Source organism: Schistocerca cancellata, chromosome 4 (assembly GCF_023864275.1).
Source record: "Schistocerca cancellata isolate TAMUIC-IGC-003103 chromosome 4, iqSchCanc2.1, whole genome shotgun sequence".
In the NCBI taxonomy this organism is placed as follows: Eukaryota; Metazoa; Arthropoda; class Insecta; order Orthoptera; family Acrididae; genus Schistocerca; species Schistocerca cancellata.
The window spans coordinates 704,146,218-704,159,336 of record NC_064629.1 but is presented as its reverse complement, the minus strand read 5'-3'; the positions used below and the strand labels follow the sequence as shown (position 1 = coordinate 704,159,336).

The 13,119-nt window shown below is 40.8% G+C and overlaps 1 protein-coding gene across 1 annotated transcript in view; it reads left to right on the top strand.

The window, feature by feature from the left end:
* LOC126183521 (solute carrier family 28 member 3-like) overlaps positions 1 to 13,119 on the top strand; it is a 418,615-nt gene that overhangs the window by 403,049 nt on the left and 2,447 nt on the right. The gene's annotated exons all lie outside the window — the stretch shown is intronic.

Sequence of the window (13,119 nt, the reverse complement as noted above, 5' to 3'; positions counted from 1 at the left end):
AGTTATAAAATTGCTTCTCGAGTGCTCCTACTTCTCCAAAATCCTAAATGGTCCTCTTGTAATCTACTTTAAATTTTTCATTCCATTCTTCACCAGAGTACTCTTGTAAATGTTTTTGATGCTTGTGTTACTAAACTGATTGTGTAGTAATTTGCACATATATTGACTCATGCTTTCTTCATAAGCATAACAATTACATTCTTTTCATAACATGATGAAGCTTCTCCACTTACATAAATTTCATTCAAAAGCTCGGACAACTGTTCTTCTGTCCTTTGGTTTCATGCCTACTATAATTCTGCTGTTATTTCACCTATACCTGTACATCTGTTTCTTCCAAGTTCATGTAAATCTTTTTGAAATTGTAGAAATAATATTATGTCTCCTCTACATTATTTAAAAATTGTTTTCATTTTCAATTATCTTAATTTCTTCTGTCAAACTATGAAGTTTCTTCAAGTACTATTCCCTTCCTATCACCCTACTTTCTGCTCTCATCACCCAATTACCTTTGTCATTTGTAATCATTGTGCTCCCTCTTCTGGGATTCCTAAACTGATTTTTCATCAATGTGTTTGCTTCATCGTTGCTTCCCTGTTTCATGATTTTGAGCATCTCATAACATCTTTCCAGTACTGATTCTTCTTTAGTTATTCTAAACTTTCACATAATTTCTTTTCTGACTGACTCATAGTTAGCTTTTCTCTTTATGCGTTTTTTTCATATTTGTTGTTTCTTTATTGATTGAAGTATCTCGTCTGGTAGCCATTTATACCACTTTTCTGGCCTTGTTCAACTATAGAACTTTTTCTGCTACTTTTAACACATCCTCTTCAGGTATAAAGCAACCCAAACATATCCTTAACTGAATAAAGAAAAAGTATTTGAAATGGTGGCTATTGAACATACTGACATTCAACTAGTTACTATAACTATGTGCAGGTCCCCTGATGCTGACATAGAAGAACTCCTGTGTAAATTTGAAATGATGTTAAATACTGTAGAACCAAAGAAAAAGAAAATCATTTGTGGAGACTTCAACATAGACTTTTTGAAACCCTCAAACTACAAAGACAAATTACTATACATGACAAAAAGTTTCAACTTAATCCCCAACAGTAAATACACCAACAAGAATCACTAGGCATAGTAAAACTGCACCAGACCAAATTTTTATTCAAGAAACCTTTTCTCCATACAGTAGTGAAGAAGTTAAGACAGGATACAGTGATCATGAGGCTGTGTTGTTATCACTGGAATTATGTTCAGAGAAAATATCTCCCATTAAAATAACTGAATGCAGGGATTTCAGTGATAGCAATATAGCAAACTTTTGCAACATATTAAGCTGGGATACATGGGATGAAGTGTTCAATGAAACAGATGTAAATAGAATGTTTGAAAACTTTCATGGATCATATAAGTACCATTTTGACATAATCTTCCCACTAAAGCAACGTAAATTAAAACCAACCAGAGACAAAAGTTGGATTACTAAGGGCATGAAAATCTCCAGTGCATGGAAAAGATTTCTACATTCATATAAAAAAACAAAATAATATATCATTAGAAATGCAAAATTATATCAAAGAATACAGTAAGATCTACCACAAAGTTATTAAAGAGGAAAAGAAAAAGGGAAATGATGAATATATCTGCAGATCAACAAACAAAACATGGGCTGCAGGGAAAATCATCATATCTGAAACACACACAAAACCAGTGGCAAAAAATATTAACTTAAATCTGGAAAACAAACAAGTATCTGATGCTACCTCTGTAGGTGATATCTTCAGTGAGTACTTTGGCAAAGCTGCAAACGATCTTATCCAAAGCAACTTTCAGAATACTAATACGCACTACTTTGAGAACTGTAAACCACCCATGGGGTCTATGTTTCTCAAGCAGGTCACACAAAGTGAGCTCATACTGTCAATGAGCTCATTAAAAAACCTTTATGTGGTTTTGTGGGTTGATGATATATATATAGACACACACACACACAGTGCTGTGGACTACAAATATGTACAGCAATACAATGTTATATGTACAACTAGTACAACATTACATGTACAACTAGTACACTTTAGTAAACAAATAACTGCCATAAATGTTTTATTAATTTAACATTATAAAATTCTGTTTCATTCTGAGAGGTATTTATTTACATATTTATTTACAGAGTAGAAACTGTGGTCCATCAGAAATGTATGAGACATGAATGTTATTGCCATTTCTTGTTGTGTAATTGTGCACAGAGCTGTTCAGCTCATAGGCATTTGAGGTCCTTAAATATTCTCTTACAAAGACTATTGTTTCAAATATACACTCCTGGAAATTGAAATAAGAACACCGTGAATTCATTGTCCCAGGAAGGGGAAACTTTATTGACACATTCCTGGGGTCAGATACATCACATGATCACACTGACAGAACCACAGGCACATAGACACAGGCAACAGAGCATGCACAATGTCGGCACTAGTACAGTGTATATCCACCTTTCGCAGCAATGCGGGCTGCTATTCTCCCATGGAGACGATCGTAGAGATGCTGGATGTAGTCCTGTGGAACGGCTTGCCATGCCATTTCCACCTGGCGCCTCAGTTGGACCAGCGTTCGTGCTGGACGTGCAGACCGCGTGAGACGACGCTTCATCCAGTCCCAAACATGCTCAATGGGGGACAGATCCGGAGATCTTGCTGGCCAGGGTAGTTGACTTACACCTTCTAGAGCACGTTGGGTGGCACGGGATACATGCGGACGTGCATTGTCCTGTTGGAACAGCAAGTTCCCTTGCCGGGCTAGGAATGGTAGAACGATGGGTTCGATGACGGTTTGGATGTACCGTGCACTATTCAGTGTCCCCTCGACGATCACCAGTGGTGTACGGCCAGTGTAGGAGATCGCTCCCCACACCATGATGCCGGGTGTTGGCCCTGTGTGCCTCGGTCGTATGCAGTCCTGATTGTGGCGCTCACCTGCACGGAGCCAAACACGCATACGACCATCATTGGCACCAAGGCAGAAGCGACTCTCATCGCTGAAGACGACACGTCTCCATTCGTCTCTCCATTCACGCCTGTCGTGACACCACTGGAGGCGGGCTGCACGATGTTGGGGCGTGAGCGGAAGACGGCCTAACGGTGTGTGGGACCGTAGCCAAGCTTCATGGAGACGGTTGCGAATGGTCCTCGCCGATACCCCAGGAGCAACAGTGTCCCTAATTTGCTGGGAAGTGGCGGTGCGGTCCCCTACGGCACTGCGTAAGATCCTACGGTCTTGGCGTGCATCCGTGCGTCGCTGCGGTCCGGTCCCAGGTCGACGGGCACGTGCACCTTCCGCCGACCACTGGTGACAACATCGATGTACTGTGGAGACCTCACGCCCCACGTGTTGAGCAATTCGGCGGTACGTCCACCCGGCCTCCCGCATGCCCACTATACGCCCTCGCTCAAAGTCCGTCAACTGCACATACGGTTCACGTCCACGCTGTCGCGGCATGCTACCAGTGTTAAAGACTGCGATGGAGCTCCGTATGCCACGGCAAACTGGCTGACACTGACGGCAGCGGTGCACAAATGCTGCGCAGCTAGCATCATTCGACGGCCAACACCGCGGTTCCTGGTGTGTCCGCTGTGCCGTGCGTGTGATCATTGCTTGTACAGCCCTCTCGCAGTGTCCGAAGCAAGTATGGTGGGTCTTACACACCGGTGTCAATGTGTTCTTTTTTCCATTTCCAGGAGTGTATATAGTCATGGAAAGTTCAGTATCTTCAGAGTAGTAAAAAGAGAGCGATATGAACTTTGCCTCTCCATGTTGCAGATGATTCTGATAGCTCATTTCTGGGTTTTGAAAACAGATTGACTACAGAATGCATTCCCCCAAAATATTATTCCATATCAGATTGCTGACTGGAAATGTGCATGATATGCCAGTATTACTATTTCTCTATTACGGCTTGTGCTTAGTATCCATAGCATGTAACAGATTGATGATAGCTTGGTTGTAAGGGCTTTAATGTCTGTATTCCACTTGAGATCACCCTGCAGATATATTCCTAGGAACTTAACATCATCAACTAATTTTACAATTTTGTTGTTTATTTTCAATGTGTGTTCATTTTGTTATTTATAGTGAGATATACGAAAGTTCATGGCCACCGTTTTTCCCAGTGTTAATTATAAGTTTATTTTTTTTCAAACCAGTGTGTTAGGTGCATCTGTAGTTAATTGAAGCTTGTTTTTGGTCTGACCCTGTAATCAAAATACTGGTATCATCTGCAAATAAAGTTTTCTGTTTGTCATTCAGGTCATCAATATACAAAAGGAAGAGGATGGGACCTAATGTTGATCCTTGTGGCACACCATAGTTGATGGTAGTTTTTTCTGATGTGTATGTTTTTCTTCTTTAAATGTTTTCAGTTATTGTGTCTTGTTTGAGAACAACTTTTTGTTGCCGACTAGTAAGATATGATCTAATCCATTCATTTGGAATACCTCTAATTCCCATTCTTTCCAACTTACTTAATAGGATACCATGATCTAAAATGTCAAATGCTCTGGATAGGTCCAAGAATATTCCAGTAGTCATTTCCTTTTCATCTACAGCTTTTAGAATGGAGTGCAAATATTCAGACACTGCTGTGGTTGTGGATCTAGATTGCCTGAAGCCATGCTGATGAATTGACAGCAATGAGTTTTTGTTAACAAACTCAAGCAACCTATTATAAAAGAGCTTCTCAAAGATCTTTGAGAAGCCACTAAGCTGTGCTACAGGTCTGTAATTGTTATCATTGTCTGTGGCACCCTTTTTGTGGGCTACTTTTGCAATCTTTAGAAGATCTGGAAAGGTACCTGTGGAAAAGGAGTGATTAACAATATGCTTCAGAGGTTCTTGTTTGGTTTATAATACAATCTGGAATTTCATCAAAACCACATAAAGGTTCTTTAATGAGCTCATTGGGTTTCAAAAAGTCTATGTTGAAGTCTCCACAAATGATTTTCTTTTTCTTTGGTTCTACAGTATTTAACATCATTTCAAATTTACACAGGAGTTCTTCTATGTCAGCATCAGGGGACCTGCACATAGTTATAATAACTAGTCGAATGTCAGTATGTTCAATAGCCACCATTTCAAATACTTTTTCTTTATTCGGTTAAGGATATGTTTGGGTTGCTTTATACCTTAAATCCTGCTTTGCAAAGATAGCTATCCCTCCATGTTTATAATAAGATCTGCAGAATGAAGTGACTAGGGGAAAACCAGGGATCTTTAGTGTTTCTATTTGCACTTCTTCTAGCCAATGTTCTGTTATGCAGATAACATCAACATTTAGGTCAGAACACAGTATTATTTCTAGTTCTTGCAATTTGTTAGCCAGAGACTCAACATTATGATACATTATATTAAATGGCAGAAGGTTGGATTTAATTTGCTTACTGCAGCTACTGCTTTTAGTCATTTCTGATGAACCACTGACCTCAAATAAAGTCCTGACCTTGTATATATTGTGTTGTTCTTCTTTGCTCTGTTTGCTACTAAAAAATCATTCTGCTCTGCTCAATGGACACTGCTGTTGGTGTTGTTTCTTCTGTCTTTATAACAGAAGCTGGGACTTCTGCACCTGTATTCATGGTGCTAGCATAACTTAGCAGGTAGAGGACTACACTCTGGCTCTGCAGGCCAAGAATTGACATGAAGGGATGAAAATGAACATTGTGTTAGAAACTAGCAACCAATAAATGTGAGTGGGAACAAAACTGTGACTGAAAATAAAAACAATGAAGAAAAACCAGTGATGATGCAACTGAATTGCTATCTCATCTGACGAGGCCATGATTTCCCAGTTGTCTAGGATCCAACCAATTTGGTCACATGCCCAGGAGAGGTGCTGAAGGCGATGTCTTGCTGTTAGAAAATGCACTCATGTCAGTTGTCTGCTGCCATAGCCCAGTAAAGCCAATTTTTGCTGCATTGTCCTTATGGATACATTTGCTGTACGTCCCACATTGATATGAAACTTCCTGGCAGACTAAAACTGTGTGCCTGACCGAGACTGGAAGTCGGTACTGGCACACAGTTTTAATCTGCCAGGAAGAACTGTTAGATCTATCAGTGCACACTCCACTGCAGAGAGAAAATCTCATTCTGGAATTCTCCTACAATGATTTCTGCAGTTATTTAATGTACTGTTGATTGTTTGTTAGCACTGACAACTCTATGCAAACGTCACTGCTCTCGGTCGTTAAGTGAAGGCTGTTGGCCACTATGTTGTCCATGGTGAGAGATGATAATATGAAATTTGGTATTCTCAGCATGCTCTTGACACTGTGGATCATGGAATGGTAAATTCCTTAACGATTTCCAAAATGGAATGTCCTGTGTGTCTAGCTACAACTACCATTCCATGTTCAGTGTTTGTTAATTCTCATCATACAGCCATAATCTTGTTCGAAACCTTTTCACAGTGAACCCCTTGATTACAAATGACCGCTCTGCCAATGAAATAGCCTTTTATACGTTGTTCACTCGATACTACTGCTACCTATATGTATGCACATCACTTTCCCATTACTTCTGTCGTTTCGGTGTGGATACCAATGCACACAGAAAATAGGACTCTTAATGTTAATATTTGTGAAATATATGATTTCCAATACAGATTTTTGTTGATGCTCTAAAACAGCATCATAAATGCAAGAAAATAATAGTCATACAATAATTTCTGGCAAGTAATAATTTGCTACTACCAGTAAATAAATATTTTGTGGTATGTTTTATGATAAGCTTCAGAACAATAATTTTACACAATACATAAATACATTCCACATTTGACAAACGTATCTCTTATCTTGGAATTGCTCCAAGTTTCCTGCATTTTGAGGCATTCCTCACCTCAACAAATTTTGGTATACAGCCTACCCTGTAAAATGTAACTTTTACATCTACATCTACATGAACACACTGCAAATCACACTAAAGTGTCTGACAGAGGATTCATCAAACCACATTTGATGGCTGAGGTTGCCGAGCAGTTCTAGGTGCTTCAGTCCAGAACCGCATGACTGCTGTGGTCGCGGGTTTGAATCCTGCCTCGGGTATGGATGTGTGTGATGTCCTTAGGTTAATTAGGTGTAAGTTGTTCTAAGTTCTAGGGTGCTGATGACCCCAGATGTTAAGTCCCATAGTGCTCAGAGCTGTTTGAACCATTTGAAACCATCTTCACAATAATTCTCTATTATTCTAATCACATACAGCGCGTGGAAAAATGAACACCTGTATCTTTCCGTGCAAGCTTTGTTTTCCCTTATTTTATTATGATGATAGTTTCCCTCTATGTAAGTCGCCGCCAACAAAATATTTTCACATTCAAAGGAGTAAATTGGTGACTGAAATTTCATGAGAAGATTCTGCTGCAACAGAAAACGCCTTTGTTTTAACGATGTCCACCCCAAATCCTGTATCATTGCAGTCACCCTCTCTGCCCTGCTTCATGATAATACAAATTGTGCTGGCCTTCTCTGAACTTTCTCGATGTAGTCTGTCAGTCCTATCTGGTAAGGAAACGATAATTAAATCAAGACTCTAAGCTGTTGATAGGCATTGATATACATCAACGGGGACAGTTGAAAATGGGAATCGAACCTGGGATCTCCTGCTTACATGGCAGGCACTCTATCCATCTGAGCCACCGAGGGTACAGAGGATAGTGTGACTGCAGGGATTTATCCCTTGCACACTCCTTGTGAGACTCACATTCCCAACTTAATGTTCACACGCTACATTCATAGCCAGCCGTTGTGGCCAAGAGGTTCTAGGCCCTTCGGTCTGGAACTGTGTGATCGCTTTCAGTCTGGAACCGTGCAACCGCTACAGTCTCAAGTTTGAATCCTGCCTCGGGCATGGATGTCCTTACGTTAGTTAGGTTTAAGTAGTTTTAAGTTCTAGGGGGCTGATGATCTCAGATGTTAAGTCCCATAGTGCTCAGAGCCATTTGAACCGTTTTGAACATTCGTAGCACCTCTGCCTATTACACTCATTACTTGCAGCAGATGAGTCCCATAAGAGTTTGGGCAATGTGTGTGCATACAGCACATAAGAAGGTCAAAGGCCAGTTAGCCTTAACTATATGAAGATGGTATCTGTTATTTCAGACATGTCTGAAAGAACAGATACCATTGGTCACCATGCAGCTCTCTTATAACGAAATGATAATTAAATCAATACCCCAAGCTGTTGAAAGATGGAGATGTACATCTATGGGGACAGTTGAAAATGTATGCCCTGACTGGGAATCGAACCTGGGATCTCCCACTTACATGGCAGGCACTCTATCCATCTGAGCCACCGAGGGCACAGAGGATAGTGTGTCTGCAGGGATTTATCCCTTGCACACTACCTGTGAGACCAACATTCCCAACTAAATGTCCACACACTGCATTAGTAGTGCCCCTGCCCATTGCTCTCATTATTTGTGGCAGACAATCTTACCGAGTCCCCTAAGAGTTCAGGCCATGTGTGTGCATCCAGCACAGAAGAAGAAGGTCAATGACCAGTTAGCATTAACTATATGAAGATGATAAGAATTCCACACTGAGCAGCAGTATTCTAAAAGAGGATGGACAAGTGTAGTGTAGGCAGTCTCTCTATTAGATCTGTGACATTTTCTACGTGTCTTGCCAATAAAATGCAGTCTTTGGTTAGCCTTTCAAACAATATTTCCTATGTGCACCTTCCAATGTTAGTTGTTTGTAATTGTAATTCATAGGTATTTAGTTGTATTTATGGCCTTTAGATTTGACTGATTTATCATGTAACCAAAGGTTAAAGGATTTCTTTTAGCACTCATGTGGATGACCTCACTCTTTTCGTTTTTTAGGGTAAATTGCCAATTTTTTCACCATACAAATTTCTTTTCTAAATTGTTTTGCAATGTGTTTTGATCTTCTGATGACTTCACTAGTTGATAAATGACAGCATCATCTGCAAATAACCAAACATAGGTGCTTAGATTGTCTTCTAAATCATTTATATACACTCCTGGAAATGGAAAAAAGAACACATTGACACCGGTGTGTCAGACCCACCATACTTGCTCCGGACACTGCGAGAGGGCTGTACAAGCAATGATCACACGCACGGCACAGCGGACACACCAGGAACCGCGGTGTAGGCCGTCGAATGGCGCTAGCTGCGCGGCATTTGTGCACCGCCGCCATCAGTGTCAGCCAGTTTGCCGTGGCATACGGAGCTCCATCGCAGTCTTTAACACTGGTAGCATGCCGCGACAGCGTGGACGTGAACCGTATGTGCAGTTGACGGACTTTGAGCGAGGGCGTATAGTGGGCATGCGGGGGGCCGGGTGGACATACCGCCGAATTGCTCAACACGTGGGGCGTGAGGTCTCCACAGTACATCGATGTTGTCGCCAGTGGTCGGCGGAAGGTGCACGTGCCCGTCGACCTGGGACCGGACCGCAGCGATGCACGGATGCACGCCAAGACCGTAGGATCCTACGCAGTGCCGTAGGGGACCACACCGCCACTTCCCAGCAAATTAGGGACACTGTTGCTCCTGGGGTATCGGCGAGGACCATTCGCAATCGTCCCCATGAAGCTGGGCTACGGTCCCGCACACCGTTAGGCCGTCTTCCGGTCACGCCTCAACATCATGCAGCCCGCCTCCAGTGGTGTCGCGACAGGCGTGAATGGAGGGACGAATGGAGACGTGTCGTCTTCAGCGATGAGAGTCGCTTCTGCCTTGGTGCCAATGATGGTCGTATGCGTGTTTGGCGCCGTGCAGGTGAGCGCCACAATCAGGACTGCATACGACCGAGGCACACAGGGCCAACATCCGGCATCATGGTGTGGGGAGCGATCTCCTACACTGGCCGTACACCACTGGTGATCGTCGAGGGGACACTGAATAGTGCACGGTACATCCAAACCGTCATCGAACCCATCGTTCTACCATTCCTAGCCCGGCAAGGGAACTTGCTGTTCCAACAGGACAATGCACGTCCGCATGTATCCCGTGCCACCCAACGTGCTCTAGAAGGTGTAAGTCAACTACCCTGGCCAGCAAGATCTCCAGATCTGTCCCCCATTGAGCATGTTTGGGACTGGATGAAGCGTCGTCTCACGCGGTCTGCACGTCCAGCACGAACGCTGGTCCAACTGAGGCGCCAGGTGGAAATGGCATGGCAAGCCGTTCCACAGGACTACATCCAGCATCTCTACGATCGTCTCCATGGGAGAATAGCAGCCTGCATTGCTGCGAAAGGTGGATATACACTGTACTAGTGCCGACATTGTGCATGCTCTGTTGCCTGTGTCTATGTGCCTGTGGTTCTGTCAGTGTGATCATGTGATGTATCTGACCCCAGGAATGTGTCAATAAAGTTTCCCCTTCCTGGGACAATGAATTCACGGTGTTCTTATTTCAATTTCCAGGAGTGTAGATAAAGAACAGCAAAGGGCATATAACACTACCTTGGGGAATGATAGAAATCACATGTGTTTTACTCAATGACTTTGTGTCAATTACTATGAACTGTGACCTCTCTGACAGGAAATCATGAATCCAGTCCCATAACTGAGACAATATTCCATAAACATGCAAATTTACTACAAGCTGCTTGTATGGTACAGTGTGAAAAGCCTTCAGGAAATCTAGAAATATGGAATCAATTTGAAATCCCTTATCAATAGCACTCAACACTTCATGTGAGTAAAGAGGTAGTTGTGTTTCACAGGAACGATGTTTTCTAAATGTGTGTTAACTGTGTGTCAATAGACCATTCTTTTCAAGGTAATTTACAATGTTCAAAGACAGTATATGTTCCAAAATCTTGCTGCATATCAATGTTAATCACATGGACCTGTAATTTAGTGGATTACTTCTACTACCTTTCTTGAATATTGGTGTGACCTGTGCAACTTTCTGGTCTTTGGGCACAGATCTTTTATTGAGTGAAGGCTTGTATATGATATATTTAGTATGGAGCTATTCTATTAGCATACTGTGTAAGGAACCTAACTGGTATACAATCTGGACTGGAAGACTTGCTTTTATTAAGTGATTTAAGTTGCTTTAATACTCCAAGGATATATATTTCTTTGTTACTCATGTTGGCAACTGTTCTTGGTTTGAATTCTGTAATATTTACTTTGCTTTCTTTGGTGAAGTAATTTTGGAAGGCTGTGTTTAGTAACTCTGCTTTGGGAGCATTGTCATCTATAGTATTTCCATTGCTATTGTACAGAGAAGGCATTAAGTGTGTCTTGCCACTAGCATACTTCACATATGACCAGTATATCTGTGGAATTTCTGAAGTTGTTTGCAACACAGCTCTTCTTGGCTTTTTATTAAAATTTTCTGCATCATCTGTATATTCATTGTCAGAGGAATTCACTGTACATGGACATCCTTTTCTCCTTGCTGCTGACTTGACATGTGAACATCCTTACTGTTTACCAGTGAGTTTCCTCAATCTCAGCAGGACACTCTTCAGTTAAAAATGAGAATTCATCAGTTCCACAATTAGATAATTTCACCTTGGTGTCACTAAGAAGAGCTTCTACTTGCTTGTAATTTAATATTGCATATGTCACTGTAGAGTGTAGAAATAACAATTCAGTATTCCATTATCGGATACCAAACTGAAATTATCAAGTATGCAGTATGACCTGAGGTTCACAAATGAAGACCTTAACAAAATGGGTCATTTCAAAGTAACAAACAAAATTTATACAGATGTGAATGACTTCTCAACAACTAGAATAGTTAGCAACGTTAGGTAAAAATCTCAGATTCTCAGCTTAATATTTAGGCATAATAGTTGTTCACATACTTCTGTGACTTGTAAAAGTAACCATTTTCTGCACACAACCAGTTGTAAACTAGGACATAAATCAGTCCTTGCAAGATGCTGCACACTAGTTTTAAAACTAAGAACAAGAAGGTCTACACTCATGGACCATAAGTGTATAAGTGGAAAATATTCCTATTTGTGGAGAAAAAAATATGAGCAGAATAGTGAAGACAATGAAGAGGTTAAAATAGGCTTGATGCAGCTGCTTTGTATGTCTGTGACAACCGATCACTTAACACAGTGTGGCAGTGCCTCTATGTTGCCATAGCTCATAGGCAACAGTTGTTTCCAGTCATGTAGCTTTGTTACCAGCACCAGCCTTTTGCACTTCACAGTTTAAAGCTGACAACAATGCTTCCAGCTGTATGAACTCTTCTTGAGCCACATGCAATACAATAATTTCATTATGGTCTGATGCATGAACAAGAAGAAATAAAATGGTTTACACACTCAAAATTTTGTACAATGCTGCACGTGCAGAACCATGAATAGTTGCAATTGAAAGAAGACAGCCCTCGGTCACTATTTATTAAAGAATATTCATTAATAAATAGTGAAAGAGGGCTGTTTTCTTTCAATTGGTTTACATACTGTCTTTATCACACTAACTTTTGTTTTGATTCAGTGTTATCAACTCTACAGCTGGATGAGAGAAAAAAATCTACAGTGTGTAGTATATGTTTATAATAGACAGTTTTTATATAGTATTTTATGCTGAGATTTGAAAGATTTGTGATAGGACTTGGATCGAATTTATGTGGCAGCTTTTGTCCTAGTCATTTTTAAAGCTACATATATTCCATTTAACACCTGCTTGTTTGTAAACATATATTTTAAGACTATTGCATGTTAAAGTCTATTCATTATCAAGTAACCTTAGAAAATGGCTTCGCTGGAAACTCCATACCATCTAACTGATGAAAAAGTAGTTCCACAAGTCAGGTAGTGGTTAAGTAAAATCTCTATCATCCCATTGTAGCTGAAATACATGTTAGTGAAATAGGTTTTTCTATGAAGTTTTCATTTATACCAATTGTTTAGTATCTTGGTTGGCTGAAATACTTTACAACAATATTTTTAGGTGGCCTTTAACACAAGCCAAATGATTTTTGCCTGTAGCATAAGTACTTACATCAAATGCAACAAAAATAGGAATTTTGTTCCACAACTTATTAAAAATATTTACTGACATCGTCTTCTGCTTTCATCCAGACTTTGTTAGTGCACAATAGATGATTTATGCC